This window comes from Helianthus annuus, chromosome 5 (genome assembly GCF_002127325.2).
Source record: "Helianthus annuus cultivar XRQ/B chromosome 5, HanXRQr2.0-SUNRISE, whole genome shotgun sequence".
NCBI classification, from domain to species: domain Eukaryota; kingdom Viridiplantae; phylum Streptophyta; class Magnoliopsida; order Asterales; family Asteraceae; genus Helianthus; species Helianthus annuus.
The window spans coordinates 54,800,444-54,828,296 of NC_035437.2; the positions used below are offsets into that span (position 1 = coordinate 54,800,444).

At 40.3% G+C, this 27,853-nt stretch overlaps 1 non-coding gene across 1 annotated transcript; it reads right to left on the reverse strand.

Annotated features, from left to right (window-relative positions):
- Window positions 1-22,271: 22,271 nt before the first annotated feature.
- LOC118492727 lies at window positions 22,272-22,378 on the reverse strand. The gene has a single exon (XR_004894729.1). It is a non-coding gene; the product is annotated as a small nucleolar RNA R71 (small nucleolar RNA).
- Window positions 22,379-27,853: the final 5,475 nt, after the last annotated feature.

Consider the following 27,853-nt stretch of genomic DNA (forward strand, 5'->3'; position numbering starts at 1 on the left):
GCATATCTTTCAGCTCTGCAACAGAGTTATCAAGTTTTTCAACACGATCCGTCAATTTCTGGTACTTTAAATCATCACCCAATTTAATGGGATCATCTGATTTCCCACTAACAGTGGTTTTATCAGTGGCAGATGTAGGGAATTTATTCCAAACACTAACCACTGATGCCCCTTTTTCTTGGTACTGGGGTCTTCTTCCTTCAACACTTGACAACCTTTTGATGATGCCAGTTGGATATATAAATCCACTGGTGGTTGGCAGAGGTGCTATGTAAGGAATTGCCTCCAAGGAAGTCTTATTAATGAAACCACTGCCCAACTGTAAACCTGTAGGTTCAACAGTTGTAGTGGCTGCTTCACTTGGATTACCACAAAGAGTTACTTGTAACTCAATGGGTGTAACCTCCTCAGGCGTTGTTGGTGGGTTAGCAATGGATGATACAGCAGGCTCAGTCATTTGTTGAGGTATATTCTCATTGACAGGTGATTGAGAAGGACTGGATAGTTCCTGGTTCAAGTCAATTGCATCCAACAGTAGTTGTGTTTTTGGTGGAATTGAGGGTGTGATGGTGGGTTTAGAAGGCGGGGTTGCTCCGGGCATTGAGCTGTGGATGATGGAGACAAGTGTATCCAGAGCATCATGATGTGGTGGCCCTTTGTGTACAACCTGTCCTTTTTGTGAAGAAGCAGGAGGAGTTATGGTTATGGGTTGAGATATTTGTACCAACTGCTGTGAGGAAGAAGCAGCAGTGGTTTCTAGTGACATTTGTGTTGTCACAGGCATTAACTTTGGTATCTCATCTGCCAGAGTTGCCTTTTTGATTGGTTTGGAGGGTTTTTGATTTTTATTTTTGGATGGCCTTTTTGGTTTGGTAGGTGTGGGTTTCAAAACAGTTGTTCTGCTGCTTTGATCACCTAGAGCAGTAGGCTCAGCAGTGGTTGCTACAGGGTCAGTGGCAGTTTCTAAAACCTGCTCTGCCTCTTTTGTTTTTAATTTTATTGGTGCCATCATTCTTGAAAAAGTTTCTTTTGTTAAAAAGTTTATTTTGAATGAGACACCTTGTTTGGGCAGTTCTGCATCTTTCTCTACAAATGTTTGTTCAAAATAATAGCTTAGAAATCTCGGAAAGAGCAGAAAAGCCTTATTATCAACGTTCTTTACCAAATCATCAAATATTACCTGGGAGTAGTTAAAGTTTTTATCGTTTAAAATTGCATACCCCTGGCATTGAATTTTTGTTGGTATCTCATTGAAGGACGTTGTTTTATTTGAAACACACATGAGCAGTGTGTGAAATAAAAATCTGGGTGCAGAAGGGAAGTAACCCTTTTGAAGGGTATCTACCTTTGGTTGTTCTGCATAACCCCTGTTCATGAAATCCTTTACCAACTCGTCTTTTGTAAAAGAGGTTTTTCCATTTAAATCATCGAGTTTAAAGGTTTCAGAGATGGATTTCGGAGAAATTTTTACCTTCTTACCCTGTATCGAGGAGTTGATAACGGCGGTGACATCTCCTTGTTTTTCAAGGGTGGCATTTTTCCAGAACTCTCTCTGGGTATCAAGGTAAATGGGTGCATCTGCTGTTATCAAAGTTTTGTACTTTGATGCAGAAAGAATGTTAAGGATGGAGTCGAATGTGTGGTTATCGGTGGGTTTTGTGAGTATACCCACATAGTTGTGTGGAGACTTGAAGCGAATCTCCGTGGTTTCAGCGGCCATTTCAGTGGCTTCTGCTGTTTTGGAGGAAGATGATGAAGATTTTGATTTTGATTTCGATTTTGGCTTCGTCATTTTTGATGATGAATATCGAAGAAGATTTTTGGAGTTATGAGAGGGAAACTGTTTTTGTGAAGAGAATGTTTGGAATTCAATTCGACAATGTAATCCTCTGTTTGGATTTAATCAGGGTTTTATTCAAGGAAAAAGTGATTGCTGATGTGGCAGCGGTTATTTTGATCTGAAGGCTAAAAACTGACCACGTGTCGAACATCTGATGAAATGGTAAATGATGGAGGTCAGTTGTTTTTGACAACTACTGATGGATTAAGCATCAGTAGTTATAACGGTAATAAAATGAAGCAGTGGAAGAAACAATGATTTTGAGCATCAGTGTTTTTGAAGAACAGAGGTTGACACTTTAGCAGTGGACAGACTTTAGAGAGCAGATGTTAAGGCACAACAACATTTTAGATACAGCAGTGGATAAAAACAAATGAAGGTCATATGTTTAGCAACTGTTTGTGCAGCAGTGTTTTGACTTTTGACAAATAATTTTAGCATCTGTTGGTTTAGATGTAGATATTGATCTTTGTCTTTGTGAAAACACAATATCTTATCTATCATCTGTTGTTTACAGAAATGCTATTCTTAACAAGATACATTTTAGATGTATCATATCAAGATTAAGTTGTCAGCAGTCATCTTTAGAAATTTTGTTCAAGGTTTTGCCATCTGTCTATTATTTCAGACAGTGGTTTAGCATCCCAGATGATGAAGTCTTGCTTTACTTAGAACAACTCATTTTATGTCTAATTACTAGAACATGAGTGTCTTAGTAGTTCAAAAATGAATTTACAATCAATTTCTGATATGTGACAAACTAAACTTGAGCTTAACATGACCTTGATGTGTGAGTCATTTCCTTTTGACCAGTTTTAAGGATAGTAATTTCACACAAAAATAAGGAGATTACATCCAGACCAGAGATGAACTTTCACTATTAAAAAAAAGAGTAAAAGTACAAAATACATTTTATAAAGATTAAAATGCATCTGGTTTTATTAAAAGGAAAACACCCAAAAAAAATTCAAGGATGTTTTGGAGATAATCAAAAGGATCTGACACTCTTTTCAAGTAAATGATCAAATTATTCTCAAGTTATTCTGACCATTATTTGGGTCATTTTCTTGTCAATTGATTGTAAATTTCTTTTAAGCACAATCACTGGATATGCCATTGTTACCAGAACAATTTCTGTATTGATGAATGCACACAGTTGTATGATGACCACTGAAGCTTTAATTCTAACCTCACAAGTGTTTTATGCTAATACTCTTTTCTTTTGATTTCAAAAGTTTTGAGATAGCCACACTTTGAGATTTTTATTTCCCTTTTCCCTTTTTACCCCTATTATTCATATGTTCAGAAATACTCACTAGGAGATTTTATTTTGAACATACCTTGTCCATAATCACTTTGAAGCAATGTTTTAAGAAATCTGACCATGGTTGAGCATGTTTTAGTTCAGATCTCACATTACTTATGATTAGGACTGTTTTGACATTTTATTTTCTCATTGTGTTTTGGACAAAGTAGATTTGGTCCTTTTGAAGACACTCAACCTTGCCTTTTGAACACATGAGAAATTTTTTTGACTAAAGTTTTATTTCCCTCTTTTCTATGTCAGCGGTATACTAGTGTCTTAGAAGAACACAAGTTTTGCTGATCTGAGGTACATACTTTAGTGTTTATTGAAAAATCACAAATATCGAAACAACAAATGAAATCAATATTGAATACATCGAACGAACCCATAATTTATCAGATATTTTTCAGATTTAAAAACTATGAGTGACATATGTGTGAAAACATTCGTTGTGTGAGATTTGTGTGTCGTATGACATCTTGGTTGAATAACAAAGTTTTTGAATAACCATTTTGAACATGATTCACTCATCACTCTGTTTTTCAACTAAATACAACCAACCTTAGTATCAATGAATTTTGAGCTGAACTGTTATGTCAAATTGATTGTAAGATCGAATTTGACTGTCCAGGCTCTGATACCAATTGTTAGGATCTGAGGCTGTCATGATTCGTGTTTGTTTGCATAAAACTAATAAGTGCAGCGGAAATGAGTTGCAAACAAAGTAAACACAAACAAAGGAAAGTATAGATTGATAAACAATTGCTTTTCATTGAGTCAAATGATTGAAATACAAAGCAAATGATTACAGTAAAAGCTTACAATCTAAACTTCCCCTCAGCCTGATACACCAGAGTTGGTTGCACAAGATGAAAGGATGAATTGAGGAGAAGAACTCACTCAAAACGATCAAGTGTAATAGTACAGAGTACTGTCATACTTATAGGCAAACCAAACTACTGATATACTTCAGCTGACGTCACCATGATAGTGACATCTAACGACCTAACAAACTACAAATATTGTCCTATACAAACTACTGTTATGTAACATCTGATATTCACTAACATACAAAACATAAGGAAACTACTGCTTCACGTTCCACTGTTGTAGCCTTAGCACAGATGTTGAGTCTTCAGTGCTTTCTTCAAAGGTGATCAGTCTTTGAGAGGGCAGTGCTTGAATCTTCAGCAGCACTTAGGAAACAGCAGTAGATAGAGCAACAGAGTTTGTCTTCAGCAGTTGTTAGGTAATCATCAGAGTTTGGTTTATCAGTTGTTGTAGTTGAGCAGCACTTAACATTTATCAGCTGTTAGATAACCACTGTCAAGGGGAGAGATTAGAGTAAACTGCTGCTTATTAAGTGTCCACTGATGGGATCCGGTTTTGGCTTTACATTATCTGTTCCTCTGTTAGGGTTCAATCCCAACATAATGTAAAACAATGTACTAAGTACGCACACAATGGGCATACATAGCATGAAGTGTAATGTAAAACAATGTACTAAGTACGCACACAATGGGCATACATAGCATGAAATGTAATGTAAAACAATGTACTAAGTACGCACACAATGGGCATACATAGCATGAAGTGTAATGTAAAACAATGTACTAAGTACACACACAATAGGCATACATAGCATGAAATGTAATGTAAAACAATGTACTAAGTACGCACACAATGGGCATACATAGCATGAAGTGTAATGTAAAACAATGTACTAAGTACGCACACAATGGGCATACATAGCATGAAATGTAATGTAAAACAATGTACTAAGAACGCACACAATGGGCATACATAGCATGAAATGTAATGAAATCATGTACTATAATGTACTAACAAACATAGCAGGTATATGATGTGAAAACATGGAAAGCATGAAAGTAACAAGTATGCACATGTGTTTCACCCCAAAACAGTTTGGAAAACAGTAAAAGAGGGGTTCAATGTACTCACCTGAGATTGCTTTGAAGTTCTTGTATAATAACCAAATAAAGCTAGAGATCACGGAATATCAAACGGTACCTAATAGGTAGCTATATTAATATATCGGACCAAAATCGGAAGGATCGGATAGTATGCGGGTTCGTAAACCAAACGAGTATGGAGACTCGTGAAATATGGTTTAACAAAGCCTACATACTAAAATAAAACCTAACCTAAGTGCTTGCGACCCATTACGACCTGTTTAGGTAGCTTATGCTACCTTAACGCGCCGTTCGCGTAGAACGCGTTTGGAACGCCTAACATCATGACCACAAGGTATAACCTCGGAAGGTTACAGCTACGGTCACCTAATGTGTTTGGTCGGATCCTAATGATCGACCAAATGGGTCGGGTTCGAAAGTATAAGCGATGGTTTAGATCGCTTACCTTACGACCCTATATAAGCATTATACTAAAAGTGACGAGCTAAGCATGTTAGAATATGCTTAACTAAGTTTAGAAAACAGGTTTGGCATCAAAACAAATGGCTTTGATGCCCACGAGTAGTTTGGTTACAAAATACGCAAGAATGCGCATTTTGGCCGAAACTACGACTCGTCACTGAGCCTAGATAACGTGGTAATCAGCAGGTATAGTCGCCATGGACTATAACCATCGTGATCACGCTCACGTTATGAAGTTCCAATGAACTTCGTGTTGACCATAGGCTGGTCAACGCAGAAAGTCAAACAAAGTTTGACTTTAGCACTAGAAAGCGATTAAAAGAACGAAAGAACACTTACGAAGGGTCCCCGAAAGCTAAACTTGATCCAGGAGCTCAGGTATGAAGCAATAGCATCAACTTAGAGCTCTTTGATCAGTTTTGTGGGTTTTAACACAAATGAGGGGGGGGGGTATTTATAGGAAACGTAAAGCCGTTAGGATTGTTTCTTGAATATCGTGCCATGATCTCATCCATACACTTGTCAAGATGTTGTGGTGGCTTATAATGACCTTAACTCTACAGATTGTGAAAGGGCATTGCCCTTTGGAGTGTTTGAAAGGCCAAGTTTTGCAAGAAAAACAACTTTCTGCATCTGTAGGGGCCATGCGGCCCGCGTCAGTAGACAAGCAAAACCCAGGCGGGCCGCCTGGCTATGTCTGATCTGCACAAACTTTCAGAATTGGCAGTTTTGGTCCCTGTTGCATGTTTAAGCCATTTCCGACACTTCTAAGGATCGTAAAGCCAACTTTAAGGCCCTAAAATGATGCCTAAACATTTAGGACATGAAACATGCTCAAAAATATGTCGGATGTTGGTTCGTTTGGCCGTACGATCGCGATGTTCGCTTAATTACGACGGAATGCGCATAAGCGCGAAAAATGATCCAAATTGCGCGACGAATGGATTTTTGACAAGCCAAACATCTAAACATAATATTAGGATGCTTACATAAATTTTTGGATGTCCGGATGTATTCAGAACGTAAGTTATGCGCGAAAGTGCAAACTTGTGCACTTTTTGACACTTTTAGTCCCTGAATGATCCAAAAGTTTATTTTAGCATACCAAACCCCTCAAAGCCTATTTCTAAGCTATGTAAAGGATATTTATGGTATGTTTAACTTATGGACATATTCCGGAATGTTTGTTACAGTTCAAATTGGCATACTTTCGCAGTTTGTCAAGTTTAGTCCCTGTAAGCGAATTAACTTGTTTTTGCCATACCAAAGCCTTTAAAACTTATTTCTAAGTTATGTAAAGGTTATTTAAGGTATGTTGAGTATATGTTGATGTTCCGGAGTATTTGTCGCATTAAACTGAGTACGTTCACGCACCAGTTTGCGTATAATTCTCTAGAAAGCGATGTAGAGTTTAAAATCGAACAAAAGTCAAAACATGAAGAATGTAAAACACAACGAAACAAACATTGGGATCAAATAACATTGTTTTATTGATAATAGAACTGTTCATAATGATTACAAGCACAAATGTTACAGTCTCCCCTACTTGTGGAAATTTTGTCCCGAAATTTATTTAGAGGAAACTCGTGGAAAAAGATGCGGATATTTTGCCTTCATTTGATCTTCACGTTCCCAAGTAAACTCGGGTCCACGTTTAGATTCCCAGCGAACCTTGACCAAAGGAATGCGCTTGCGTTTAAGCCACTTGACTTCACGTTCCATTATTTCCACTGGTTTCTCAACAAATTTCAGTGTTTTATCAACACGAATTTCGTCAAGCGGTATGTGGAGGTTCTCATCAGCTAAACACCTCTTGAGATTGGACACGTGAAAGGTTGGATGAACATTTCCAAGTTTAGGAGGTAACTCAAGTCTGTAGGCTACCTTACCGATTCTTTCGACGATCTTGAATGGTCCAACGTATCTAGGTGCAAGTTTTCCTTTCTTTCCGAATCTGATCACACCTTTCCAAGGTGAGACCTTAAGTAATACATGATCACCGACTTGAAAATCCAAGGGCTTGCGTTTTAGGTTCGCGTAACTCTTTTGACGGCTTCTAGCTGTTTGAAGGTTATCATGAACTTTCTTAACTTTATCTGTTGTCTCTAAAATGAGGGCAGGTCCAGTAAGTTGAGCCTCGCCGATCTCATTCCAGCAGACTGGTGAACGACATTTTCGACCATAGAGAGCCTCGAAAGGAGCCATGTTGATGCTGGAGTGATAACTGTTGTTGTAGGAGAATTCAATCAACGGAAGATGTGAATCCCAACTACCACCAAAATCGATCACACAAGCTCTAAGCATATCCTCCAGTGTCTGGATTGTTCTTTCAGATTGACCATCCATTTGCGGATGATAAGCTGTGCTCAGATTGAGTTGGGACCCCATAGCAGATTGCATGGTTCTCCAAAAATGAGAAGTGAAACGAGCATCTCTGTCAGAAATGATGTTCAAAGGAACACCATGTCGAGCCAATTTCATCCACGTAGATTTGAGCAAGTTTGTCAGCCAAAAAATCCTCACGGATTGGCAAGAAATGCGCTGACTTGGTAAGACGATCAACGACTACCCAGATGGCATCGTGACCTTTCTTTGTGCGCGGGAGTTTAGTAATGAGATCCATAGTAATGTTTTCCCATTTCCAAACTGGGATCTCTGGTTGTTCCAATAAACCAGAAGGACGCTGATGTTCAGCCTTAACCTTAAGACAAGTAAGGCATTTGGATACGTATAAGGCAATGTCCTTCTTCATACCAGGCCACCAATACTGAATACGAAGATCCTTATACATCTTATCTGAGCCAGGATGAATAGAATAACGAGACTTATGGGCTTCATCCATAAGCAAGGTACGAAGATTATTTTGGCTTGGGACCCACAAACGGTCCATGAAGTAATACGATCCATTATCTTTCAGTTCAAGAGCAGGAGTTATGTGATAAGGAAATTCCTTATCCATCAAACCTTGTGAAACACAAGCTTGTTGAGCCTGAGAAATACGTGCTTGGATATCGGATTGAGCTTGAATAACAGACTAGACACGAACACAATGAAGCTTAGTACGTTCCTTGCGACTCAAAGCATCGGCTACGACATTCGCCTTACCAGGATGGTAGCGAATCTCGCAGTCGTAGTCGTTTAGAAGTTAAACCCAACGTCGCTGTCTCATGTTGAGTTCCTTCTGATTGAAGATATGTTGAAGACTTTTGTGGTCTATGAAAACCACACATTTTGTACCGTACAAATAGTGTCTCCAGATCTTAAGAGCGAAGACAACTGCACCCAACTCAAGATCATGAGTGGTGTAGTTTTTCTCATGTATCTTCAACTGCCTCGATGCGTAAGCTATGACTTTGTTTCTTTGCATTAGGACGCAGCCCAGACTCAATTTAGATGCATCGCAATAAACGACGAAATCATCATTGCCCTCAGGCAAAGTTAGAACAGGCGCGTCGCAAAGTTTTTGTTTCAAAGTCAGAAACGCTTCCTCTTGCTTGAATCCCCAATCAAAGGGTTTGTTCTTCTGAGTTAGAGCAGTTAGAGGAACTGCAATCTTTGAGAGTTTTCAATGAAGCGGCGGTAATAACCCGCTAGACCAAGAAAAGAACGAACTTCAGTAGGAGTAGTAGGCGTATCCCAATCCTTAATCACACTGATCTTGGAGGGATCTACATGAATACCTTGTTCGTTGACAATATGTCCTAAGAATTAAACTTCTTTAAGCCAGAATTCACACTTAGAGAATTTGGCGAAAAGTTGCTCTTTCTTTAGGAGTTCCAAAGTAAGACGAAGATGTTGCTCATGATCAGCTCGCGCCTTAGAATATATTAAAATGTCATTAATGAAAACGATGATGAACTTATCCAAATAAGGCTTGCAGACCCTATTCATTAAGTCCATGAAAACAGTAGGAGCATTAGTCAAACCGAATGGCATGACTGTGAACTCATAATGTCCATAGCGAGTGCGGAACGCTGTCTTGGGAATATCTTCTTCATGCACAAGAAGTTGATGATATCCAGATCGCAGATCTATCTTTGAAAAATAAGAAGCGCCTTGCAATTGATCAAAGAGATCATCAATGCGAGGTAGGGGATATCGATTCTTGATGGTAAGCTTCTTAAGCTCACGATAATCGATACACATCCTAAATGATCCATCCTTCTTATTGACAAAAAGAACGGGAGCACCCGAAGGTGAAAAGCTAGGACGGATGAAACCTTAGTCAGAGAGCTCCTGAAGCTGCTTAGATAATTCTTGCATCTCAGACGGTGCAAGACGGTATGGAGCTCTGGCAATGGGATTTGCACCAGGTACGAGATCAATACGGAACTCGACTTGGCGTGCAGGAGGTAGACCAGGTAACTCTTTAGGGAAAACTTCAGAATAATCCCGAACGACAGGAATATCTGAAATAGACTTACCCTTGCCTTTATCTGCTGTAATATGTGCTAAGAAAGCCACATAGTTCTTCCGTAGATACTTCCGTGGTTTAAAACAAGACATGAGTTTGAGACCACCGGCAGGCTTCTCACCACGAACCTGTAGGATCTCGCCTGTCGACAGCGGCACACGAACAATCTTCTCAGAACAAACTATCTCTGCGCGATGCTTAGATAACCAATCCATACCCACAATAACGTCGAAGCTTCCAAGTTGCATTGGCGTGAGGTCAATAGGAAAAATATGGTCGTTAAGGTTCAACTGGCAGTTGCGGAGAACAGAATCAAGAACAATGGGTTCACCATTGGCAACCTCTACTGTCAATGGTTTACCTAGTTTCGTTCTAGACACTCGAAGCATTGGCTCAAAAGACAATGACACAAAACTCTTGTCGGCACCCGAATAAAAAAGAACAGATGCAGGCTGATTATTAATAAAGAACGTACCGTTCACCACTACATTATCTGCTTGTGCCTCTTGAGCATTCATGTTGAAGACTCGCCCTCGAGCCTGAGCCTGATTCTGGTTTGCATTCTGATTCTGGTTGGCTAGTCTTGGGCACCGGTTTCTGTAATGGGTCAGATCCCCACAATTATAACAAGCACCTGGTGGGTATTGTGGTCGTGCAGCTTGACCCTGTTGCTGAGCAGGAGGCTGAGCAACTTGTTGAGCAGGGTTCTGAACTGCGCGATTTTGAGCAAACCGACAAACATCGGCAAGATGACCTGACTTCCCATAGTTAGTACAGAAACGGCATTGATGTTGCGGCTGATGGTGACTGTTGCATCGATTGCACAAAGGTGCACTTCATGAATAGGGCTTCTTTGCTGGAGGCTGTGCTGGTTGGTTGGGAGCTGCCTGGTTAGCTTGGGCAGTGACAACATAGTTTTGGGAAGCCTTATGCTTCTTTGCCCTTTTCGATGAACCAGAATCCTTTCCATTCTTGTTTTGACCTTTCTTGCTATCTTCCTTGTCAGGCGACTGTTTCTTGCCCTTGTCACCCTTCCTGTATAATTTATTCTTTCGAATCTGCGACTCAGTCAGTGTCGCTGATAACTCGATTGCCTGACGGAGTGTGGTAGGGTTACTACCAGTAATGATGTCTTGCACTGAGTCAGGTAGGCCGTCGATGTACCTTTCGATGGCCTTGTCGAGTGGGGCAACCATAGTCGGGCAAAGCAGACTCAACTCCTCAAACCTATCAGTATATGCCCTGTGCTCGCCACTATCTTGCTTCAAATCATCAAACTCTTTCTCCAACGCTCGTTGCTCATGACGAGGACAAAACTCCCTCATCATAAGAGCTCTAAGTTCAGCCCATGTCTGTGCTAGACCAACTTCCGCACCACGGTCTCTCATTACCCCATTCCACCATGTAAGAGCCCTCTTTTGAAACACGCTCGAAGAAAACTCGACCTTGCGATTATCCGGACACTGAACGTGGCGAAAAGTATTCTCAATGCTCTCGAACCATTGAAGAAGCCCAGTTGCTCCCTCAGAACCACTAAACTTGAGTGGTTTAGCCGAGTTAAAATTCTTGAAATTGCATGTACCATTGTTGTTGTTGTTGGCTTGGTTCCATTGAGTAAAGAGATTTGGGAATTGAGCAGCCATCTGCTGTGCAATAATTTCTACCAGCTCGGCAGTTGCTATCTGGTGTTCGTGTCGAGGAGGCATTCTAAAAGAGGAAAACATGAAAGGAAACGAGTGAGATGATTGGATGAATAGAATGAGATGAAACAGAATCAACAAAAGCAAAGATGGTGGTTACGCATCGCAAAGCAAACAAGTGACACGAAATGTCTAGTCAAAGTAAGTGGGTCAAAAATAATGTATCGCGAAGACATGTTCGCCTATAAGTGAACACTCACCCCAAGAGTTCCCAGGTAAGAGTGACTGGTCCGATTATGTGGATTTGTACGAACACTCTAGCCTTAGACAGAAAACTCAGGGTACAGGCATTCACTCTTCCAGTTCGCACGTGTTCACACTTATTAAAACCCAAAAACATTGACGAGACTTTTCGAAAATTTAAAGGGTTCAAAACCATATAACAGAGGGTTCAAAACCTAGTAATCAATCATCCTAGAACAGATGATTAATTTTAAAAGCGGATTTGAAATCGAAGTTCCCGTTGTGGTTATCACCTAAGGATAGGTGAAGTGCATGTTTTAAAATCTAAACACAAGATAACTTGTGTTAGGGTCCTAGAAAGTTATAGTCTAGGTCAAAGCATTACTAACAACCTAATTCCCTATAACCATTGGCTCTGATACCAACTCTTCTGTCACACCCCGACCGCGTATAACATGCAACCGCGGCGGAAATGCCGGGGAGTGTTGGGACATAATTAATTGTTTCATAACCATGGAATTTAAAGTTACATTTTATTTATCAAACAAACGTGTTACATCATTTCAAAACAGGAAATAAAGTGTTTATAACATATTCAAGCTAAGTCTATCTTCGTTTTATGTCTCTAAGGCACAGGTCCGCCCTAGTGTCACAATCATCATCCTACACGACAGCTCCTGAAAACACATGTGAAAGTAGGTATGTCAGCATAAAAATGCCTGTGAGATACATAGGTTTTGTGAAAATGGGATTCATGACTTGAGTTTAAAGAAAATGTTCAATAACAGTCGGTCATGAACCTTGTAATTTGTTTTGTTTTGTAAATCGTATGAAAACGATAAGATCAGATGATATGTATAAATAAAGTGTAAGGTTAAATAAATAACCTAGTAAAATGAGTTTGTATAAGATAAGTTGTTTGTAAAAATAATGTCTTGTGAAGAATATGTTATTTGTGTAACACGTAATATGTCTAAACTGAAATGATTTAGATAACGCTACGATATGTAATATTATACAAGCATTTATATACAGGAAGTACCAGCGGCGTATCCACCATGTTTGTACCATATTACATACGCCACGTTACTCAAACCATTTACCCAAACCAACCACCATGTAAATTGTTCATGTATAAACCAATTGTCAAGTGTTATTGTGTAAACCATATCGAAATGTCTATGTTCAATGTAAACCACCAAGTATGTATATCAATGTCAAAATGTTTATGTTTAATGTAGATCATGTAATGTGTACCCAAAATATATATTGTATGGTAAGTGAGATGTATCAACTAAACCATATGTAAAATGCACAAATCAAGGTATTGAAGTAAAACATGGTTTAAATCAACGTTATGTTTTGTGGAACAATGCATGCTATACTGATACAAACATTTATGCGGTATTGTAAAAATGCATACATCCAAGCCTTGAGACTGTGGCGATAAACCCTTAAACAAATTAAAGGTTTATCTAAGTTATGTATATCGAATTCGGTCATTCCTTCCAATCCAAACAAACCCAGGATTTCAGGAACCGAAGTTGTCAATTCCTATGGTACCACTACCTACTAACGAATGGCGTGATCAATGTTAATGAATGTATTGTTCCATGTTAAACAAACCAAATGTCATACCAAAATGTAGGCATGTGATGAATAATTGTACTAAGTACGCACACAATGGGCATACATAGCATAAAAGTCATGTGAATCAATGCACTAGCATGCTCAGTCAACATACATAGCAGAAATGTAATGTAAAACAATGTACTAAGTACGCACACAATGGGCATACATAGCATGAAGTGTAATGTAAAACAATGTACTAAGTACGCACACAATGGGCATACATAGCATGAAATGTAATGTAAAACAATGTACTAACTACGCACACAATGGGCATACATAGCATGAAGTGTAATGTAAAACAATGTACTAAGTACGCACACAATGGGCATACATAGCATGAAATGTAATGTAAAACAATGTACTAAGTACGTACACAATAGGCATACATAGCATGGAATGTAATGTAAAACAATGTACTAAGAACGCACACAATGGGCATATATAGCATGAAATGTAATGAAATCATGTACTATAATGTACTAATAAACATAGCAGGTATATGATGTGAAAACATGGAAAGCATGAAAGTAACAAGTAGGCACATGTGTTTCACCCCAAAACAGTTTGGAAAACAGTAAAAGAGGGGTTCAATGTACTCACCTGAGATTGCTTTGAAGTTCTTGTATAATAACCAAATAAAGCTAGAGATCACGGAATATCAAACGGTACCTTATAGGTAGCTATGTTAATATACCGGACCAAAATCGGAAGGATCGGATAGTATGCGGGTTCGTAAACCAAACGAGTATGGAGACTCGTGAAATATGGTTTAACAAAGCCTACAAACTAAAATGAAACCTAACCTAAGTGCTTGCGACCCATTACGACCCGTTTAGGTAGCTTATGCTACCTTAACGCGTCGTTCGCGTAGAACGCGTTTGGAATGCCTAACATCGTGACCACTGTAACATTTGTGCTTGTAATCATTGTGAACAGTTCAATTATCAATAAAATAATGTTATTTGATCCCAATGTTTGTTTGGTTGTGTTTTTTTTTTAATTTTTCATGTTTTGACTTTTGTTCAAATTTAAACTCTACATCGCTTTCTAGAGAATTATACGCAAACTGGTGCGTAAACGTACTTAGTTTAATGCGACAAATACTCCGGAACATCAACATATACTCAACATACCTTAAATAACCTTTACATAACTTAGAAATAAGTTTTGAAGGCTTTGGTATAGCAAAAACAAGTTAATTCGCTTACAGGGACTAAACTTGACAAACTGCGAAAGTATGCCAATTTGAACTGTAACGAACATTCCGGAACATGTCCATAAGTTAAACATACCATAAATATCCTTTACATAGCTTAGAAATAGGCTTTGAGGGGTTTGGTATGCTAAAAATAAACTTTTGGATTATTCAGGGACTAAAAGTGTCAAAAAGTGCATAAGTTTGCACTTTCGCGCATAACTTACGTTCTAAATACATCCGGACATCCAAAAATTTATGTAAGCATCCTTATATTATGCCTTAGTGTTTGGCATGAGAAAAATCCATTCGTCGCGTCATTTGGATCGTCTTTCGCGCTTATGCGCATTCCGTCGTAATTAAGCAAACATCGGGATCGTACGGCCAAACGAGCCAATATCCGGAACATTTTTGGGCATGTTTCATGTCCACAATGTTTAGGCATCATTTTGGGGCCTTAAAGATGGCTTTACAGGTCTTAAAGGGGCTGGAAATAGCTTAAAAACGCAACAGGGGCCAAATACGTAAATTTTGCAAGTGGTGCAGATCAGACGGGGCCAGGCGACCCGCGTAAGACCTGCACACACTTTCACGCGGGCCGCGTGAGGATGTCTGACAGAAAGATTTTGCATTTAATGCAAAATCTGGCCTTTCGTTCGATCAAGAGGCGATGCCTTTTCACCCAATGAAGGGCCAAGGGCCAAGTTCAGTGAATTTAACCACTGGACACATGTACGCACGAGATCAAGGCACGATATTCGATAAAACGATCCTAACGGTTCCACTTTTCCTATAAATACCCCCCCTTTTGTGTAAAAATCACAACAATCTGATCTTGAAGCTCTAAGTTGAAACCATTGTTTCATACCTGAGCTATTTGATCTAGATTAGCACTCGGGGACCCTCCGTAAGTCTTCTTTCGCTCTTTTATTCGCTTTTCGAGTCCGAAAGTCAACGTTTTGTTGACTTTCTGCATTGACCAGCTTATGGTCGATGCGAAGTTCATGGAACTTCATAACGTGAGCGTGATCACGATGGTTATAGTCCGTAGTGACTATACCTACTGATCACCACGTTATCTAGGCTCAGTAACGAGTCGTAGTTTCGGCCAAAATGTGCGTTCTTGCATATTTTGTAACCAAACTACTCGTGGGCATCAAAGCCGTTTGTTTTGATGTCAAACCTGTTTTCAAACTTAGTTAAGCATGTTCTAACATGCTTAGCTCGTCACTTTTAGTTTAGTGCTTATATAGGGTCGTAAGGTAAGCGATCTAAACCATCGCTTATACTTTCGAACCCGACCCATTTGGTCGATCACTAGGATCCGACCAAACACTTTAGGTGGCCATAGTTGTAGCCTTCCGGGGTTATACCTAGTGGTCACGATGTTAGGCGTTCCAGACGCGTTCTACGCGAACGACGCGTTAGGGTGGCATAAGCTACCTCAATGGGTCGTGATGGACCGTAAGCACTTAGGTTAAGTTTCATTTTAGTATGTAGGCTTTGTTAAACCATATTACACGAGTCTCCATGCTCGTTTGGTTTTCGAACCCGCGTACTATCCGATCCTTCCGATTTGGTCCGGTATATTAACATAAGCTACCTATTAGGTGCCGTTGGTATTCCGTGATCTTTAGCATTATCTGGTTATTATACAAGGAACTCAAAGCAATCTCAGGTGAGTACATTGAACCCCTCTTTTACTATTTTCCAAACTGTTTTGGGGTGAGACACATGTGCCTATCTGTTACTTTCATGCTTTCCATGTTTTCACATCGTATATCTGCTATGCTCATTAGTACATTATAGTACATGATTTCATTACATTTTATGCTACGTATGCCCATTGTGTGCGTACTTAGTACATTTGATTTACATTACATTTCTGTTGCATATGTTTACTCAGCATATGGACACATTGATTCACATGAACATTCCTGCTTCGTATGTTTACTTAGCATACTTAGTACAATTGTTTACATCACATGCCTTCATTTTGTTATGACATTTGGTTTGTTTAACATGGGACAATACATTCATTAACATTGATCACGCCGTTCGTTAGTAGGTAGTGGTACCATAGGAATTGACAACTCCCATTCCTGAAGTCCTGGGTTTGATAGGACTGGAAGGAATGACCGAATTCGATATACATAACTTAGATAAACCTTTAATTTGTTTAAGGGTTTATCGCCGCAGTCTCAAGGCTTGGATGTATGCATAGTTTACAATACCACATAAATGTTAATATCAATAGAGCATGCATTTTTCCACAGAACATAACGTTGATTTAAACCACGTGTTACTTCAACGACTTGTTTTGTGCATTATACATATGGTTTAAGTTGATACATTTAGCTTACCATACATGATACATTTTGGGATGCACATTACATGATTTACATTGAACATAAACACGTTGACATTGACATACACATTTGGTGGTTTACATTTGAACATAAACATTTGACATGGTTTACACAATAACACTTGACATTTGGTTTACACACGAACAATTTACACAGTGGATTGGTTTGGGTAAATGATTTAAGTAACGTGGCGTATGTAATATGATACAAACATGGTGGATACGCCGCTGGTACTTCCTATATATAAATGTTTGTATAATACTACATATCGTGGCGTTATCTAAGTCATTTCAGTTTAGACACATTACATTTTACATAAATAACATATTCTTCACAAGACATTATTTTCACTAACAACTTGTCTTATTCAACTCATTTTACTTGGTTATTCGTTTAACCTTGCACTTACCTATACATATCGTTTGATGTTATCGTTTTTCAAATGGTTTACAAAGCAAAACAAATTACAAGGTTCATGACTGACTGTTATTAAACATTTCTTTAAGCTCAAGTCGTGAATCCCATTTTCACAAAAACTATGTATCTCACAGGCATTTTTATGCTGACGTACCTACTTTCACATGTGTTTTCAGGAGCTATTCCATAGGACGATGATCATGATTCTAGGGCGGACCTGTGCCTTAGAGCCTAAAAATGAAGTTTGAACTAGCTTAATTATGTTTTGATTTCCGTACTCTCTTTCCAAGACAATGTAACACCTTTGTTTATAAATAAAATACAACTTGTATGCCATGGTTATGAAACAATTTAATTCTGTTCACAACACTCCCCGACGTTTTCCGCCGCGGTTGCATGTTATACGCGGTCGGGGTGTGACAGAAGAGTTGGTATCAGAGCCAATGGTTATAGGGAATTAGGTTATTAGTAATGCTTTGACCTAGACTATAACTTTAGGACCCTAACACAAGTTATCTTGTGTTTAGAGTTTAAAACATGCACATCACCTATCCTTAGGTGATAACCACAACGGGAACTTCGGTTCCGGATCCGCTTTGAAAATTAATCATCTGTTCTAGGATGATTGATTACTAGGTTTTGAACCCCCTATTATAAGGTTTTGAACCCCTTCAAAAATCCCGTCAAAGTGTTGGGTTAATAGTGTGAACACGTGCGAACTGGAAGGGTGAATGCCTGTACCCTGAGTTTTCTGTCTAAGGCTAGAGTGTTCGTACAAATCCACATAATCGGACCAGTCACTCTTACCTGGGAACTCTTGGGGTGAGTGTTCACTTATAGGCGAGCATGTCTTCGCGATACACTAATTCTGACCCATTTACTTTGACTAGACATTTCATGTCGCTTATTTGCTTTGCGATGCATAACCGCCATCTTTGCTTTTGTTGATTTTGCTTCATCTCATTCTCTTCATCCAATCATCTCACTCGTTTCATTTCATGTTTTTCTCTTCTAGAATGCCTCCTCGACGCGACAACCAGATAGCTACTGCCGAACTGGCGGAGATTATTGCGCAGCAGATGGCTGCTCAATTTCCGAATCTCTTTGCTCAATGGAACCAGGCCAACAACAACGACAATGGTACATGCAAATACAAGGATTTTAGATCGGCTAAGCCACTCAAGTTTAGTGGTTCTGAGGGAGCAACTGGGCTTCTTCAGTGGTTCGAGAGCATCGAGAACACTTTCCGACATGTGCAGTGTCCTGACAATCGCAAAGTCGAGTTTTCTTCAAGCGTGTTTCAGAAGAGGGCTCTTACGTGGTGGAATGGAGTTATGAGAGATCAAGGTGCAGAAGTTGCTCTAGCTCAGACATGGGCTGAACTGAGAGCTCTTATGATGAGGGAGTTTTGTCCTCGTCATGAACAACGAGCGTTGGAGAAAGAATTTGATATTTTGAAGCAAGATAGTGGCGAGCACAGGGCTTATACTGACAGGTTTGAGGAGTTAAGTCTGCTTTGCCCGACTATGGTTGCCCCACTCGACAAGGCTATCGAAAGGTACATCGACGGCCTGCCTGACTCAGTACAAGACATCCTTACTGGTAGCAACCCTACCACACTCCTTCAGGCAATCGAGTTATCGGCGACGTTGACTGAGTCACAGATCCGAAAGAATAAACTACACAGGAAGGGTGACAAGGGCAAGAAGCAGTCGGCTGACAAGGAGGATAGTAAGAAAGGTCAGAACAAGAAGGGAAAGGACTCTGGTTCCTCAAGGGGGTCAAGGAAGCGTAAGGCTTCCCAAAATTTTGCTGTAACTGCCCAAGCTAACCAGGCAGCTCCCAACCAAGCCGCACAGCCTCCAGCCAAGAAACCCTATTCAGGAAGTGCACCTTTGTGCAATCGATGCAATAGTCACCACCAGCCACAATATCAGTGCCGTTTCTGTACTAACTGTGGGAAGTCGGGTCATCTTGCCGATGTTTGTCGGTTTGCTCAGAATCACGCAGTCCAGAACCCTGCTCAACAGGTTGCTCAGCAACAGGGTCAGGCTGCACGACCAAACTACCCACCAGGTGCATGTAATAATTGTGGGGATCTGACCCACTACAGAAATCGGTGTCCAAGACTAGTCAACCAGAACCAGAATGCAAACCAGAATCCGGCACCGGCTCGAGGTCGAGTCTTCAACATGAATGCACAAGAAGCACAAGCAGACAACGAGGTGGTGAACTGATGTGTGTAAAATGCAACATATAAAACACATCAATTAAGGCATAAAACTAACCCTTTTTAAGTACTAATGTTGGAAAAAGAGTGTTTTTGTCTTCCTTTTGTATTTTCAGGATGAAATGAGCTCAAAATCACAAAAGAAGCAAAAAGACCACTAATTCTACCATAAATACAAGAAAAGGAACAAAAGTAGACTGCCCGGACCCTCAACGGCACCTCCCAAAGCAAAAAGGAAGAAACAGAGTCTGAACACGCCCCGTGTCCAGCGAACACGGGGGCGTGCCCAGGAAGCAGCAGAAAAGACAAACCAGTAGAAGCTTCCATTGCCCACCACGGGGCCGTGTCCAGCGAGCACGGGGGCGTGGTGAAAGTACAGCAGGCGCATTAATTGTAATTCGCAATTACAATTAATGAGGAGAGAGAGTGTCAGGCGGGCACGGGGCCGTGTCCAGCGGACAAGGGGCCGTGTCCAGCCTTCTGTTCAGCCTATAAATAGAGGAGCTTGGCTTCATTCTCTCTCATCCCTTGGCACACCACCTCTCTCACACTTCATCCACCACCCACCACCACCATAACACCATCATCCACCACCATCATCCATTGTCCATCATAGAGTGTGTGAGTCGTCTCGGGATCCAAGATTGATCGTAAGAGTTCTTGACAATCAAGGCCATGTTTGCCTAAGTCTCTTACATCACTTGGTGAAGACAAGTGTTTAGTATAATACTTTTTATTTTTAATCTTTTGCACTTTTTATTTTGTTTTGTATTAGTGACTTTAATAACTAGTTACTTATGTTGAAGGTGATCTTTCCTTATCGTTTGTCCGTGGTGTCTTGGCATTATTTTACTGTCTATATAAAATAAAAGATTTTCACCATTCATATCTCCACGGTCTATATGGAGGTATGTTGGCTACCTGGTCGGGGGTTAAGGGAACGGTTTGGTAAGGGTCTTGCCCTTGTTCAGCGTTTAGAGGTCCTGCTTGGGACCTGGGTCAAATTTAGTAGGATCTCCTTCAATGCCCATAGGTATTGGATGGCGGGGATCCAAACTCTTTGACCCCCTCATAAGTTAACTACTATTAATACTATAACCCGGCTATTTAGGACTGTATCCCTGCTGACTCAGACTACTTAGCCGAGGGTCACGTCACCGCCAAAAGCGGGGCCTACCATAATTTGCATTAATAACTTAATTCATTATCTTTCAATAATCCGACCCTTTAGGATTGTATCCTTGCTGACTCAAACTACTGGGTTGAGGGTAACGTCGCCTTCAAAAGAGGGGCCTACTACAATAACTAAGATAATCTCTTAAACAAGTGCAAAAGTGCGAAAATAATCAAAGGTTATACTAATACACGTGTCGGATCCAAGTGATTCATCTTGTCTATCTGTTTTTATTTTATTTTTATTTTCAGCATTTAGTTAGTTTTTATTTTTCTTAGTTTAAAACATTTTTCTAACTTTTTGATTTGATTAGACGTTGAGGATAAACCGGTATTAAAAGCTCTTGTGTCCTTGGACGACCTCGGTATCTTACCAACACTATACTACGTCCACGATGGGTGCACTTGCCCATATGTGTGTTTAGTGTTAGTGAGTATCGTGTTTTATAAATTTAAAACTTGGCTAAAAGTGTAAAAAGGGCTTAAATATACATCAAAATAATATTACACTACACACGCATCAAGTTTTTGGCGCCGCTGCCGGGGACACAAGGATTTTAAGAAAGTTAGGAATCAACGGCCTAATCATATTTTTATTTTTCTTTAATTTTTTAGGATTTTTTTTTAGATTTTTAGCTTCTGCAGAGCTCAGCACGGGGCCGTGCCTGGTCGGACACGGGCCGTGCTCAGCAAAGTTACTGGCAGTTTTTGTTTTTCAAGTTACAGAAGGCTGACCACGGGGCCGTGCCGGTGCAACACGGGGCCGTGTCCAATTTCCAGTAACTGGGATCTGGAAAACAATCACTGTATTTCCGACCACGGGGCCGTGTTCGCTCAACACGGGGCCGTGGTGAACCTTCTGACCGACATTCTTTTTTGTTTTTATTGCAGGACTTGGAACCCGACACCATCCTCACGTAGTGTATGAGCTCCAGTTCCAATAAAGACATAAAAGAACCGCTAGAAGAACCCGAACGCTTTCTCAGAAAAAGGTTAAAAGCCAAAAACCAAGAGAAGGTTTCGGGTGATCCACCCCCAATGGCGGACCAACGTACCCTTATGGATTATCTACGGCCCACCGTAGGTAATCTAGGCGCCGCTATCAATGCTCCGAATGTCGAAGCCAATAACTTCGAGCTTCGACCGCATTTGATACAAATGCTCCAAAACTCCGCAACCTTCCACGGGCTTGCGGACGAGGATCCTCATCTACATATAACTAATTTCTTAGAAATATGTGATACCTTTCGGATCAATGGAGCATCAAACGACGCCATACGCCTCCGTATGTTTCCGTTCTCACTAAAAGACCGAGCGAAAGCTTGGCTCAACACCCTCCCAGCTGGATCGGTAAACACCTGGGATGAACTAGCCCAAAAGTTTCTATATAAGTATTTCCCTCCTTCTAAAACTGCTAAATTAATGGCTGAAATTAACACATACTCACAAGAGGACGGGGAATCCTTATATGAAACATGGGAAAGGTTCAAGGAGCTATTACGCAAGTGTCCCCATCATGGCCTCGCGATATGGCAACATGTATCCACTTTCTACAATGGATTGTTGCCACACACTAGGCAGACACTTGATTCTAGCTCCGGGGGACTTTTAGGTAATCGACGCCCACACGAAATATATAATCAGATTGAGGAAATTGCTCAAACCAATTTTCAATGGCACACTCCCCGGGGAAATAAGTCTATCGCCCCGGGCGCCCATAAGGTCGACGAAAGCACCTCTTTACAAGCCCAAATCGAGGCCCTTTCTTCAAAAATAAAAAAATTAGAAATGACAAAAACAGTCTCGGTTATGGCTTGTGAAGGGTGTGGTGGGTCACATGAAAATTGGAGTTGCATGAAAGAAACGGACGATCAACAAGAAATGGTAAACTACATTGATAATAGACCTAGGCCGTCGGGTCCTCCAACGGGAACTTACAACCAAGGATGGCGAAACCACCCAAACCTTGGTTGGAGGGAAACCGGCAATAGTAGTAACCAATAAACCCAACGAACAAACTTTCAGCAATCAAGAAATGAGTCACAAAATTTCACTCAACAACAAGGTGGACGAGAAAGGCTCGAAGATACTATATCTCGCCTCGTCTCAGACACTGAAAAGAAAAACTCGGAAAGATTTCTACAATTAGAATCTAATTTTAGGAATCAACAAGCTAGCATTCAAAACATAGAAAAACAAATAAATCAACTAGCACGAAATTTTTCCGAGAGACCACAAGGCGCATTACCTAGCAATACCGAAACAAACCCAAAAGCGCAAGTTCACCTCATCACACTACGAAACCGCACCGTAGGGCCTGCAGAAGTACCTCCACCAACGGAAGAAACAATGCCAACACATCTGCAGGAAAAGAACTCTCCCCCATCACCAGAGCCTACCAAGGCTCCTCGAGTTCCGTACCCCGGTAGGTTAATTCGTCAAAAGACCAACGAGCAATTCGCAAAATTCGAAAGTCTGTTAAAACAATTGCATGTCAATATTCCTTTTATCGAAGTCCTAACCCAAATGCCCAAATACTCTAAATTTATGAGGGACTTCCTTACACATAAAAAGAAAATTGAAAATTTGCAATTAGTTAATTTAGGCGAAGAATGCTCTGCCCTCGTACTCAATAAACTACCCCAAAAGAAAATCGATCCCGGAAGTTTCACGATTCCATGTTCAATAGGGGAATCACCCGTTCGCAATGCCTTGGCCGACTTGGGGGCTAGCATTAACCTCATGCCCTCATCGATGTTCAAAAGGCTTGGCTTGGGAACCACGAGCCCTACAAAAATAAGCATACAACTCGCTGATCGATCAGTCAAGTTCCCACAAGGTGTCATCGAGAATGTCTTGGTAAGGGTAAGCAAATTCGTTTATCCCGTTGACTTTGTCATACTCGACATGGAGGAAGACACCGAGGTCCCCCTTATCCTAGGGAGACCCTTCCTTGCCACAGCACAAGCAGTGGTAGACATGAATGAAGGGACACTGACTTTGAAGTATGGGGACGATGAGGTGAAGTTCGGAGTTGGGAAGAAAATAGAGGATGACGACCCAATCAATTACATGAAGGTTATTGATTCAAGTTTGGATGCCGCTCTCCGACGGTGTAACTTGGGAAGCAAGGCACTCCACTCAGAAGATATATAACCAGGAATCGGGTCTAGCCAAGGACCCTTATAAACGTGGCGCACCACGGAGGCATTCCGCGGATCTATCCTTTATCTAGTTTAGTTTAATCTTTTAATTTTTGCAGAATAAAACACACTCATGGTGGTAATGGATGAAAAAGGGAACGAGAAAAAGTGGAACCATGCACGAAGAACAGAGCAACCCGACAAAAATCTCCATTACAGAAGGCTCAACACGGGCCGTGCCCAACCAACACGGCCCCGTGCTGAGCCCCTGCAGAAAAATCACCCAGTTCAGGTAACTGGACACGGGCCGTGTTCAGCGGACACGCCCCCGTGTCCAGGCTTCTGTTTCAATTCTGAAAATTTTGTTACTGGCACTTGACCACGGGGCCGTGCCCGGTGAACACGGGGCCGTGTCCAGGATGCCAGTAACAAAAATCTTTGCTTTTTAACACACTTTTATACATTCTAATCAACCAAAAATATTATTTTTGGACACATTGAGGACAATGTGTAATTTAAGTGTGGGGGGGGGGGGGGATGCTAAAACCTTGAAATTTTGCAAAATCCTAAACACAAGCCTTACACAAAACTCTATTGGAACCGCTAAACACCCCAAATTTTTTTCAAAAACTTTTTCAATTTTTTTTTTATTTACTTGTCTTAGTTTAAGTTGGGAATAACAAGTTCTAAAAAGGTTATATTTTTACAAGTTTACAACCAATAGCGTCGTGATAAAAAAAGGAACCAACATAAGAAAATTATGAAACGGCATAACAAGTCTAGTTTAAAATTCGATTATATATGCTTGGTCACATTAAAAACCCATTCCCACAAAAGTGAGTTTTGAGCCTTTATTGAGCATAAAAATACACATATTTAGATTAAATGCTCATTTTTCGTTTCTTGTGTGAATAGCCGCTCGGTTCTTACAAATCTAGAACTTGCCACGACGATACATTCCCGGTCCTTACCAACTTAAACCCAAGTAAGTAAATGATGGAGGCATTAGGACTAACTATTTTTCTTTCAAAACCATTATTTTTCATTTTTTTTTACCTACCCAAAATCCCCCTAGAAAACCCCTTTGAGCCTAAACCTTTCATTTCATTACCCCAAAAACCATTTTTACCCACCAAAAACCTTTTTCATTTTTTTCCTTTATTTTAGTAACAAGCTCGGTTTTTCGTCAACTTGCCCTTTCATGTGATCAAAAAAAAAAAAAAAAAAAAAAAAACTATATGATGAAGTCAAAAACAAACAAAAGCTACAAAAGCTTGTTTGGAGAAATACTTCAAAAATAATAGGTCACTAAAAACAAGGTATTTTACGAAAACCGACACTTGTTACGATTTTCGCCCTTTTTACTAACCACTAACCAACCACCCACCTTTAAACCCAAGCCTTCACCCAAAAAGTCCTCTTGATATTTACAAAGGTAAAAAGTTAAAAAGGAGGAGGATTGATTGCTTGGCAAGCCTATGGAAAGAAGTAAGTTCCGTGCCGCTCTCGAGTGATTCACTAAAATATACACCTTCGGCCGAGTGTTGAGTGATCTCCCGTGAGGTATGTGAACTTGTATATAAATGGAATTTTAATAAGGCATGCTATGCCCAAATAAGTAATTTATCTTATGAAAAGTTCAAAATAAATCATAACGAATAGGATTGTAAATAACTAAAAATAAAGCCTATAAAAACCTTGGATTCCCGACACTCTAGGACAAGCTAAAAAACTTCTCTTCTACCTATTCCATTTGGGAGTGTAAGCCACATTTAAAGAGTTTTGCTTGAGGACAAGCAAAAGTTCAAGTGTGGGGGTATTTGATGTGTGTAAAATGCAACATATAAAACACATCAATTAAGGCATAAAACTAACCCTTTTTAAGTACTAATGTTGGAAAAAGAGTGTTTTTGTCTTCCTTTTGTATTTTCAGGATGAAATGAGCTCAAAATCACAAAAGAAGCAAAAAGACCACTAATTCTACCATAAATACAAGAAAAGGAACAAAAGTAGACTGCCCGGACCCTCAACGGCACCTCCCAAAGCAAAAAGGAAGAAACAGAGTCTGAACACGCCCCGTGTCCAGCGAACACGGGGGCGTGCCCAGGAAGCAGCAGAAAAGACAAACCAGTAGAAGCTTCCATTGCCCACCACGGGGCCGTGTCCAGCGAGCACGGGGGCGTGGTGAAAGTACAGCAGGCGCATTAATTGTAATTCACAATTACAATTAATGAGGAGAGAGAGTGTCAGGCGGGCACGGGGCCGTGTCCAGCGGACACGGGGCCGTGTCCAACCTTCTGTTCAGCCTATAAATAGAGGAGCTTGGCTTCATTCTCTCTCATCCCTTGGCACACCACCTCTCTCACACTTCATCCACCACCCACCACCACCATAACACCATCATCCACCACCATCATCCATTGTCCATCATAGAGTGTGTGAGTCGTCTCGGGATCCAAGATTGATCGTAAGAGTTCTTGACAATCAAGGCCATGTTTGCCTAAGTCTCTTACATCACTTGGTGAAGACAAGTGTTTAGTATAATACTTTTTGTTTTTAATCTTTTGCACTTTTTATTTGGTTTTGTATTAATGACTTTAATAACTAGTTACTTATGTTGAAGGTGATCTTTCCTTATCGTTTGTCCGTGGTGTCTTGGCATTATTTTACTGTCTATATAAAATAAAAGATTTTCACCATTCATATCTCCACGGTCTATATGGAGGTATGTTGGCTACCTGGTCGGGGGTTAAGGGAACGGTTTGGTAAGGGTCTTGCCCTTGTTCAGCGTTTAGAGGTCCTGCTTGGGACCTGGGTCAAATTTAGTAGGATCTCCTTCAATGCCCATAGGTATTGGATGGCGGGGATCCAAACTCTTTGACCCCCTCATAAGTTAACTACTATTAATACTATAACCCGGCTATTTAGGACTGTATCCCTGCTGACTCAGACTACTTAGCCGAGGGTAACGTCACCGCCAAAAGCGGGGCCTACCATAATTTGCATTAATAACTTAATTCATTATCTTTCAATAATCCGACCCTTTAGGATTGTATCCTTGCTGACTCAAACTACTGGGTTGAGGGTAACGTCGCCTTCAAAAGAGGGGCCTACTACAATAACTAAGATAATCTCTTAAACAAGTGCAAAAGTGCGAAAATAATCAAAGGTTATACTAATACACGTGTCGGATCCAAGTGATTCATCTTGTCTATCTGTTTTTATTTTATTTTTATTTTCAGCATTTAGTTAGTTTTTATTTTTCTTAGTTTAAAACATTTTTCTAACTTTTTGATTTGATTAGACGTTGAGGATAAACCGGTATTAAAAGCTCTTGTGTCCTTGGACGACCTCGGTATCTTACCAACACTATACTACGTCCACGATGGGTGCACTTGCCCATATGTGTGTTTAGTGTTAGTGAGTATCATGTTTTATAAATTTAAAACTTGGCTAAAAGTGTAAAAAGGGCTTAAATATACATCAAAATAATATTACACTACACATGCATCATGAACGGTACGTTCTTTATTAATAATCAGCCAGCATCTGTTCTTTTTGATTCGGGTGCCGACAAGAGCTTTGTGTCATTGTCTTTTGAGACAATGCTTCGCGTGTCTAGAACGAAACTAGGTAAACCTTTGATAGTAGAGGTTGCCAGTGGTGAACCCATTGTTCTTAATTCCGTTCTACGCAACTGCCAGTTAAACCTTAACGACCATATTTTTCCTATTGACCTCACGCCAATGCAACTTGGAAGCTTCAACGTTATAGTGGGAATGGATTGGTTATCCAAGCATCATGCAGAGATAATTTGTTCTGAGAAGATTATTCGTGTACCACTGTCAACAGGCG